Source organism: Aethalodelphis obliquidens, unplaced genomic scaffold (genome assembly GCF_003676395.1).
Source record: "Aethalodelphis obliquidens isolate GAN/ISIS:26980383/991018 unplaced genomic scaffold, ASM367639v1 scaffold31, whole genome shotgun sequence".
In the NCBI taxonomy this organism is placed as follows: Eukaryota; Metazoa; Chordata; class Mammalia; order Artiodactyla; family Delphinidae; genus Aethalodelphis; species Aethalodelphis obliquidens.
This window is the reverse complement of record NW_020837975.1, coordinates 17,957,371-17,968,347: the sequence shown is the minus strand read 5'-3', so window position 1 is coordinate 17,968,347 and position 10,977 is coordinate 17,957,371. Positions and strand designations below refer to the sequence as shown.

The 10,977-nt window shown below is 41.9% G+C and overlaps 1 long non-coding RNA gene across 1 annotated transcript; it reads right to left on the bottom strand.

The window, feature by feature from the left end:
* Positions 1 to 323: 323 nt before the first annotated feature.
* LOC113630896 (uncharacterized) lies at positions 324 to 9,409 on the bottom strand. Its single transcript, XR_003437129.1, has 4 exons — positions 8,893 to 9,409; positions 4,845 to 4,905; positions 3,581 to 3,637; positions 324 to 426 (listed from the first exon to the last, which is right to left on the bottom strand). It is a non-coding gene; the product is annotated as an uncharacterized LOC113630896 (long non-coding RNA).
* Positions 9,410 to 10,977: the final 1,568 nt, after the last annotated feature.

The following is a 10,977-nucleotide window of genomic DNA, read 5'->3' as shown; positions in this document are numbered from 1 at the left end:
TGAAGCAACTTGTGCAACTAACAAGCAAAGTTAAGCTTTGAACCTAAATTGCTCAGCTGCCAGGCTAGTGGTTCCTCCTCTCACCAGCTGCCTGTCTACATACCCCGTGGTTTTTTCTGTAATACTGTTGCACCCTGTCACAACAATACTGTACTGTCTTTTCTTTATTCCTTTCTTTAGAAATCTGCCATTAGTAAGGGTAAAATCGTAGTCATCTGAAAATTTCTTTTAAATGACATGTTATTTATCATAACTCTAGTCATCTCAAAGAACTGACTGATTTCTAATGGGACCACCTAAGAATGGATCAAACTTACTTTTATGTGGGTCTTGGATCTAGGATGAGAACATTCTGTGGCCAGAAATAACATTAAACAGTAAATCGTGATTGCCTGGGACTTCATTTTCACACACGAGGCTCTTCACCTGCAATATACAACAAAGTTGGCTCCAGCTGAAGGTGACGACAGCACATAGCTACTACAATACTTAGCCAACTAAACAACCACTTAGTCCTCAGCAAACATGAATTTCCTTATGCTCTAATGGAGATGAACTCACTCTGATCCACTTAGGCTCATGGGGCAAACTGTGACCGGGAAGCAGACAAAACTCACTGATCTTGGCTCAAAGCCTTCCTGGTTGGAGTCAAGATTAAGAGGGACTTTCACAGCTCCACTGAGTCTTCTGCTGAGATGACAACCCACGGGCACTTACAGGAAGGCTTCCAAATTGTCTTTGAGTTTAAAATTGTCTTTGAGTTCCTAAGTATGGAGGTTCCTTAAAAAATTAAAAATAGAACTACCATATGACCCAGCAATCCCACTACTGGGCATATACCCTGAGAAAACCATAATTCAAAAAAAGTCATGTACCACAATGTTCATTGCAGCTCTATTTACAATAGCCAGGACATGGAAGCAACCTGAGTGTCCACTGAAAGATGAATGGATAAAGAAGATGTGGCACATATATACAATGGAATATTACTCAGCCATAAAAAGAAACAAAATTGAGTTATTTGTAGTGAGGTGGATGGACCTAGAGTCTGTCATACAGAGTGAAGTAAGTCAGAAAGAGAGAAACAAATACCATATGCTAACATATATATATGGAATCTAAAAAAAAAAAAGAAAGGTCATGAAGAACCTAGGGGCAAGATGGAAATAAAGATGCAGACCTACTAGAGAATGGACTTGAGGACAAGGGGAGGGGGAAGGGTAAGCTGGGACAAAGTGAGAGAGTGGCATGGACATATATACACTACCAGATGTAAAATAGATAGCTAGTGGGAAGCAGCCACATAGCACAGGGAGATCAGCTCGGTGCTTTGTGATCAGCTAGAGGGGTGGGATAGGGAGGGTGGGAGGGAGGGAGACACAAGAGGGAAGAGATATGGGGATATATGTATATGTATAACTGATTCACTTTGTTATAAAGCAGAAACTAACACACCATTGTAAAGCAATTATACTCCAATAAAAATGTTAAGAAAAAAATAAATTAATAAACAAAGCACCCATGAAGGAAAAAGTTAAAAAAAAGTTGTCTTTGAGTTCCTAACCAATGAACAGGAAAGTATTTTGACTTATACCATCATCTTGTAAACCAAATCTGAGCAGGGGAAAGGGAACATGGCAGAATGACAGGCAAAGTGTGGTAATGGATTTGCATAGGTGTTGAGATATACGTGCGGAATTCACGATCTGACAGTGTGGGTAGAAAGAAGTTCTCACATATGCAGCCACGTGGTGGATGGGCACACTAGGAAATTTGCAATATTACTATTGTTTAGGATATATATTTTGTTTATTTATTTGGCTGCGCCGGGTCTAAGTTGCAGCATGCGGGATCTAGTTTCCTGACCAGGGATCGAACCTGGGCCCCCTGCATTGGGAGCTTGGAGTCTTAACCACTGGAGCACCAAGGAAGTTCCCTAGGATATATTTTTAACTGATCCTTATAAAGGGAAATAACAGAAGAACCAGTGTGAGCTGTCTTAAAAGTATCCTTATGTTTCACATATACATGTAGCTTTCAATAATTTTTGACCCTGACACAGTGAGAAACAGATCTTACATTGTGACTCAGAGTGTACAGACAAAAATATGTATGTATATAGTGATCTGCATATATAACTCAAAAAGCACATAATTTTTATATTTGAGAAACTTATATGTTAAAATACTATTCTTCCTACGTGCAAGACACTCTGATAAATCCATGATATTTATCTTGTATTCCACTTTATTCTATCTTTCTCTCAAAAATTGGTTGCCACCCACTAAACTAAATTCACAACCCTCTAATGGATGGTAACCTGCAATTTGAAAAACAGAAATATAGAGTATGATTCATTATCATTGTCAAGTCGAAAATTATTCACTTCTTCTGCTAAATTGGTCGTATTGATCCTTTCTCTTTGCTATTCTTCACAATTCTGTTGCAGTCCCTTCCCCAGATACATGTATCAGGGAGAAAAGATGCCTACATTCAGGATCAAATAATAGGACTGATGGGTAAGTGCAATTCTCCTCCACCTGGAGAACATCACATTTATAAGTAATAATGCCTGCTATCTAAGGCTTCAGGAGAAGGGCCACTCTTATTCTCCATTGTTTTCATTATAGGAACTTTGCTTAAAGCTGATCTGGCTGGAAGAAAGTCAAGTGTTTGGCATAGTGATGTGATGTGATGTGATGTGATTTATGGAGTCCCAAAATGTTCTGCAACCAATGCTAGGGCCTCTAAGTCCACAGTCCCTAAAAATGTTCAGAGAGTATTTAATCCAATAGCCATGGCATTTTCTATAGATCATTATGCTCTTTGTGGAACATTATGAAATAATGATACATTTCATGTATTCATATAAACTAAGAAAAATTTTACTAGCAGAAATATATATATGCAAGATGAAATCATAAGCGTGAGCATAAGAAACAAACGTTGAACTAAACACAACTGGCTAGTTTGGGGTTAATTTGCTAGTTGATCATTCCCGTTATTATAGTCTGGTGTATGTCACCCACATACCACTTGGCATGATAATTATATGGTAAATTTCCTTCAGTTACTACAAATGCTGGGGAGAGACTATTTAATGACATAACCCAAGAGGAGTCATAGCATTCTTATTTTTGCCCAGTTTGACTGGTGGGGATTAGTCACATGGATAGATGTTTTCAAGTTAGCCTCAGTTGGGTTGTTTTTCTTCTCAGCAGAAAGAGTTGAATGGGATCCCTCCCATACCAGAGTTCAGATGTTGGCTGAGGCCAAAAGCCAGAGTGCTCTGCAGAGCAGAGAATGAGGAAAGCTTAAGAGCGTGGAGAGTGAGGAATTTAAAAAGTAAAAAGAAGCATTGCCAGCATAATCCTTAATCAGAAGTTGATATTATGTAGCACAGGACGGAGGAAGCGCGCTTTCCTAGATTAACCATTGATAAAGACAATAATTAGAGTGAACTTTGAGTTTTGCATAATTCCAAACTGAAAAATTCCTGCAAGTACAAATAAAATGCCTCTTCAAGACGTAGCACAATGTCTACATACAGTAAGATTCTCCTTGAGTTTGTAATACTCACATCTTATCCTCAACGATTCATCAATTTAGATCCATTGGCTGGGCTTAACGATGCATTCTAAATGGGGAAAAAATAACAGTGAAGTCAATGAGGAATGACATCGACCAAAATGCACATAGATTTATATTCATGTCTGTGCCTGACTAGAGATAAATGTGTAAAAATGAAAACGTGAAAGAAAGTAGCCAAATTGACACCGTTACACAGAATTAAATTACCATATTACACTGAACCCAACACTGTAAGCAACATTATTACTTTTATGTCCACTAAGAAAGAAAAAGAAAAGAACTTGCCAATGAAACCATGACATGCCACTAACTGTACAATACATTCCAATTTCAAAAATGTTCAGAGGTGAATAAAAAATGCCTATCACAGAGCTGATGAACTGTGGCACTAAAAGTCACACTCAGTACTAGCTGACCATAAATTCTGACTCTCAATGTGTCCAGAAAACTTTCTGTTTATTTTAAAAGTAGCTCTTATTGAGAAACTGTTGGTCGAATCAATGACTTCTTTCTAATTAATATAACAATGATGGTAATTTCAGTTGCTGCTTGAAAAGACAGAAAGCTAGACCAAAATTCATCTTCAAGATCTATAAATACACAGAGACTGGAATTCAAGGGAGTGTGGTTCACTGAAAACGTCCAAAGCAAGGAGAATGCTAATTCTCATGATTAGTTGGGTGGCTTTGGGCAAATCTCACATGTACTCCGGGTCTCCTTACTTATGAAAATTACTAGGTTGGACTAGAATCTCATTTCTAACGCATGTCTTATTTCCCACTTCTGGCATTTTATGAACCTATGGTTCTGGGTTCATACTGTTTCATCACAATGGTCCAAATGTCAAGTTGAAATACAACCGATATGGAAAATTCTTTCAAGGGGTATATTTATATAATTTAATGCCTGAAAATATAACAGTCAGCTCTCCTGAGACAGTACAAGCCAGCTCCAGCACAGCACTGCCTCATGCCTGCCCCAGGGTCTCGCCTTCACCCAGACCCTGCTCTCAGCTTCTCACCGTCTCATCGGCACTGGCGTTTAGATGGCAGTACCGATGAACGAGGAAAAGAAACCTAGGTTTCGAATGAGGAAAAGAGAAGAACAAAGACACAAAATCTAAACATAAACTAGATTGTCTAGAAGAGCATCAGTAACACACAGGCAGTACTGAAAGGAAAAGCTTTCAGATGTGAACGTAACCAAAGCCAGCTCACCTGGACGCTCACCTGGACGCTCACCTGGACACTCACCTGGACGCGGGGTTTACTAGTTCCTCGCGAAGAGTGGCCAGAGTCCGTGCCAGGTCCTATCCTACATGGAGAATCCAGAGTTACTCTCTGTCCAGGATGCTTAAATTACCTTTATACCATGTACTGACTTCTGGTTCTACAGAGTGTTCAGCTTATCAGTGAAATCGTGTGTCTTTATAAAATCCCTAGTTCTACAAACCCCCTGGAGATGGTGGCAGAAAAACACTTTGTTGGGAAGAACTGTCGCTGGCTATTTAAATCAAGATCCTAATACCCAGCTGGGGGGAAATGAAAAGAGTAAGCAGTAATCCTGACAGAATAACGCTGCAAAAATGCATATTCATCCTGGGATACGCACATTATCCATCACCGGTTTGGCAACAATTTGTCCCAGGCACCAAAAGGTAAAGAAAAAAAGGGTAGAAGAAAAACAACACTGAAGACATTTGTATAAATGTACTATGAATTCAGGAAATCTGCCTGCTTTACTCTTAGCGGGCGAACAATTTGGTGTCTATTGGATTTGGCCAAGGCATCGTGTCCTGACGTGTTTTTCTGTGGATCACTGGTCTCATAAAAGACTAAGGGATTCCATGGTCAGATCAGTTTGGGAAACATTGTGTACCAGTACCACCAACCCCCCCCCCCCCACCACACACATACATTTGCATAGCAAAGTTATGAGAGTTCTTGAAGTGAGAAGACTGTCACACAGGTTTACCAAATTTACTTGATCATCAAAAGTGCTTTGGGAGAGTTGAAGGCTGCTACCCAAAGACAGTATGCTATTTTGGAACATATCAATCTCTCCAGATTCAAGCTTCACAAGCCTTTGTTGGACCCTACCCCATGCCAGTCCTGTGCTAACACCTTCCTGGGAGCTCCTTTCATTCACTCACATCGTGATCCAAAGTAGCCCAGCGGAGAGCAATAGTCCCGGCCTTAGTGCATCCTGAAAGAAGGCGGCAGTGGGCAGGCAATCTTTAATCCATGCAACATGTAAGAATTATCCTGAAACTTGACATGACGCTGAGTAAAGCTGGAGGGAAGACAGGCACCTATGCATGGCAGTCAGAAGTATGGGATGATCACAAGGGAGGGAAAGACAGACTCAGAAATGGAGAATAAAAAAGAGGAAAAGAAACAAGATGTAAAAGAACTCTCACCTGAAGCTCTCTATGGTAATTAGGTAAATAAATAGTTATCTGACATTTACAAAGAAACTCCCTCCAACTTGTACACTAGTCATCCAATAAAGGCACGCTGCATCTTATTCCCAAAGTATCTGAAAGAAGACTTATTTAAGAGACAAAAGCAACAAGCAATCTGGAATGGCAGCTTCTCAGGAACTAAAGGAGTGCCAATCACTCCTTCTTATTTCCACAACCCGCGTCTCTTTGTGTGTCCTCACAAACGTGTGAATTACTTCTTCCATACGCTTCTGCTTTTCATTTAATAATAAGCAGCTATTCTAGGTAGCTGAATGGAAGCCAGTCTCCCTGCTCTAACATGGTGATTATGTCAAAGAGAGAGAGAGAAAATAGTGTCTTCTGGCTTCAGAGGCTTAAAGGAAAATATAGCTACACCCAAAAGTCCCAGAGGGGCTGCATCTCAGGATTTAGCTCTGTGGAGAATCCACAGCAATGAGTACCGTCCATACCACTGCCTGTGCTCTGAGACCTAATGACAAGGGGTCAGCAGAGCACTGGGCTTAGTGCTTTTAGTCCCAGAGCCCCAGAGAAAGTAGGCTGCACTTAGTGGAAAAATCAGGTTATCAGGGCTTCCCTGGTGGTGCAGTGGTTGAGAGTCCGCCTGCCGATGCAGGGGACACGGGTTCGTGCCCCGGTCCGGGAAGATCCCACATGCCACGGAGCGGCTAGGCCCGTGAGCCATGGCCGCTGAGCCTGCACGTCCGGAGCCTGTGCTCCGCAACGGGAGAGGCCACAACAGTGAGTGGCCCGCGTACCACAAAAAAAAAAAAAAAAAAAAAATCAGGTTATCATTAACCAGGAGGTGGACACAGAAGGACATTTCTCTGTCCCCAGCATCCAGCAGAGCATAAGATGTATAATAGACACTCAGTAAACATTTGTTGGATACATGAATAAAGGTGTGAATGATGCCAGCTTCTGAACTTTTTGTTTTAAAATCACAAGGCAACTTTCCTATTTTAGGAGAGCAGAGGAGCATATTTGCAATGCTAGATCATTTTGGAACCTGGTAAATTAAGTAGAAATGCACCCAGCCTAATGGACCTCCTGTTTGTTATACTACATCCTTATGTAAAAAAGGATTGTGCGGTCTCATCTAGATTCAGCAGGAAACAGCGTACTGCCAGATTAGTGATGACATGACAGTGCCAGTGTCTTTCCACGCTGTCTCCACAAAGTCAGAAATCACAAAACACTGCTTCCCTGGACAGACCCAGAAGATGCTGGCTGTTCTTAAACACCATCTTCTATTTGTCCCATCTTTGTACCTGGAGCTGAGTTTCTGAGTTGGAATTCAAAAATACAGTTAGACTTCCTGGGTCCTGGAACATATTTCTGATACTAGATGCTAGGTGGAGTTGGGGCAGATGACTCACGCAGCCTGAGGCCCTCCCCACCTGTCTGAACACGCTGAGTAAGGGCTCGTAGCAGGACTCTCAAAGAAAATAATAGGAAATACAGCCTGGGAACTGTAACCACAGTCAGGCAGAGAGGAATGCATGGAAAAGTATGACCTCTCAAACCTCTTCATGCAAAACACTCTGAGGTGAGCTGGATGGGAATGCTTGTAAACAAGTGGATACTTTCCCAAAGTGTTCCGCTCCACTGAACTGCACCCCAAGGTGAGAGAGAGGACCTATTCTCACTCGTTTGCTAATCTTTTAGAGAGCACCTCACGGCATACTCCTCGGCCAATCCCACTGATGGGAAGGACCCATTCAGAAAGGTTAACTGGAGGGTGAGGAAGTTAAAAGTTAGGTGACCCACATTTTGGAGGGGGGTGTGTGTGTCTTTTGCTCCCCTCAGCCTAATTTCCTGTCTACCCCACTAGTGTAATTAGGACAGATTATACAGCCAGATGGCCGAACAAGTTGTTTGTGTGTTTCTGGCCTCGTTAATAGAATGTATTCAGTCTCTCTTACGGGTTCTTCCTTGCCATGGATGAGCAGTTTCATAAAGAGCCTTGGGGGAAAAGAAAGATATGAAGGATCTTCTATAATGAGAAACATCTCATCCTCGGTTATTTTAGATGGCATCCAGCCAGTGTCTTTGTAGCTCAATATCTTCTCTGAGAATTGCAGTCTGGATTCAAATTCTGATAAGTTTGAATAACCACATCACCTCAGAGTTGGAAAGCTTCCAGCATGTCACCAACTATCTTGATACTTGTATGACGTTAAAGAAATTGATAGGACAAGCAATTGCCCTGCTCCATGAAGAAAGCTCTCTCGAGGGCTGACACTAAAAAAGAATAGCATCTTAAAATGCACATTTTAGAGCTCCCACAATTGTCCTCAGAGTTTAAGGAACATAGACCATCAAATGGCATAATATTGGCTACTCAAAATGAGAGGAGATAGGTTTCAGCAAGTGGAGGAAATGTTTCCCTTTAAGTTGATATAAGGACAGCTTTGTCAACCCCACTAAAAGAAGAGACTATTAAAGCATGCTTCATAAAAAAGAAAAATCTAGCTTTACACTCAGCCTGAAGGAAGGGATTGAAAACTAGTTTGCTCATGCAATGTATCCAGTAAGTGGGACTATTGGAGAACAGAGAATCTAACTGCCTAACAAAGTGCTTTGCATTTTCACCCCTAGAAGTGAGCAATTTAGAGCCTGACAAACGACTTTTTAAAGAAAAACAAATGTAAAAGAGACTGAGGAAATACTCCAAACTTGAGTTAGCCAATCTCTAAATAATGGTAGGGAAGGTTCCTGCAGAAGCAAGCGTTCCAGAAAGTAGCATCATAAATCACACATTTTCCCCATTCTGGAATATGTCTAACAACAACCCTGCCTTCAGCAGGAAAAGGCGTTGGCATGGCGTGTGTACTCACAGCATTCAGGAGATCCAGCAGCCCTGCAGGAGGGTCGGCGCAGGGCTCCCCACCACCGTGCCCCACCATCACTGGTGCTGGCTCTGGAACCTCCCAAGGTCCCCATCAGTAGCTGGGATCTGTCTTCTCCATATTTGAAAGGAAGTCCAGGAGGCCCCAGTGTAAACCAGCCGCCGTGGTGAGAAGCCGATGGGAGAACTGTAAACCTGCCCTGAGTTTCAAGGCTTGTGTAAGTCTGGGATTCACTGCACAGTGGGTCCGTCAAACAAGTCTAAGAGAAATTACAGGTTTCTCTCATCTGAAGCAAATTCATTAAAATGAGTCACTTGTTTGTCTTTTCATTCCTCCTCTTTATCTCAGATGACCACGTGAGACTCTGCTGCACCTACTGCACTGGGGTAATTAGAACGCAGGGGGTAAAATGCCAGGTTGTGTCACTTGTTGATTTTAAAAGGCGACCACATTTTTGCCTGTACTGACGTTGAACTTGGAAAACACTGACTAGGATACTGATCAGTACATCGTGATCCAATTCCTACCTTAACACCAAAGGTATTTTTGTTTTATTTTTTAATGACTGGCCCAAGGAGTTCTTACTGAGCCTCTCTACCTTGGTGCACAACCGTGGGGAATTCAGATATAGAATTCCACTTGAGGGAAACTTCCCTTGATCTGACTTGGGACAGGGAAGCCAGTTGGATTGTCCTTCCCACCCCCAAATAGTCCCACACATCCCAATTCTAGTGTCTCCCATTTACTACCTACCTTCCTGGCCCCCCAAATTCCAAGGCAAACCTCCATTTGAATATTACCAGAGGAGATCTTGGCATGAAGGAGAAATAAGTGAAAGGAGTTTTGTTACGTCTTTTGTAGTCATGAGGCTCGAGGAGGCGATGTTGTGGAAATAGGACATTCCATTTTGGTCACTAGTTTAGTACTGTGTCATTTGGAAATTAAAAAAGCCAGTATCATCAAACCTTTGGTTGTGTCATCAAAGGACTTTATTAAACATATTCTATGTGCAAATCACCTTGCTCTGCTCTTTGGACATACAAAAGTGAGTGACATAGTGAGTAACAAGAGTAATTCTGTCCCCAAAGGTTTACAGTCTTATCTGGGAAAGAAAATACATGCACACAAAAAAGCTAAAAGTAAATAAACAATATTACACAGTAAATACTGACTATACAGTGAATGGCACAGATGATAAATATTGTAGGAAATCAGTGGGGAGAATCAGCACTTCTGGTTGGACAGGTCAGGGAAGACTTCACAGAGAAGGCAAAAAGTGATGCAGAGCTCGGAGTGCCCTGAATATATGTACACTCTCTGACATACACTGTTTCCAGGGCAGGGAACCATATATCACAACTCTGGAAACATTGAATGAAGAGATCCTTCCACACATTTTGCTGGCTGGTAGCCCTGATGAAAGAGACTGAATCCAACACTTAACACTTTCATTTAGCTGTCAGTGAACAGCTCCACGAGAGTGTCTCATCCAGACTCAGGCCAAAGGTCATGGCTGTGTGTTTGGTTGTGTGTGTGTGTGTGTGTGTGTGTGTGTTTGTGGGTGTGTGCATGAATTCACAGGTACTCGAATAAAAACAGCTAACATTTTAATGGCCAATTACTATTTGCCAAGTACTAGTCTAAGTATTTTACCTCCACTTACTCATTTAATCTTTACAACAACCCTATGAGGTAAGCTCTTTACAACAACCCTATGAGGTAAGCTCAGTTTCTGGTTGGGAAAATCAAAGTCCCAGAAATTTAAATAACTCTCCCGAGGATTACCAAGTACTAGGTGCTCTACCCAAGAATCTGCCTTAGACACTGTTACCACCAGTTTCTCCTTGAGCCACCTGACCAAGTCACTTCCTTGGTGAGGTGTGAACGGGACATTGCGTCTGTCTCCACCCTGGGTCTTCCATGGTCAGCCTGATCCGTGCAGTGCCTTGACACCTTTCAGGATGGGGCAGACTGGGCTGTGGGTAGCAGGAGAGAAGGCTCAGCTTCTTCAAGGGATTCCCAGATGATTCCAGAGTTTCTCTGTTAGCATCCATGAGGCTTTCTTTTTTTTTG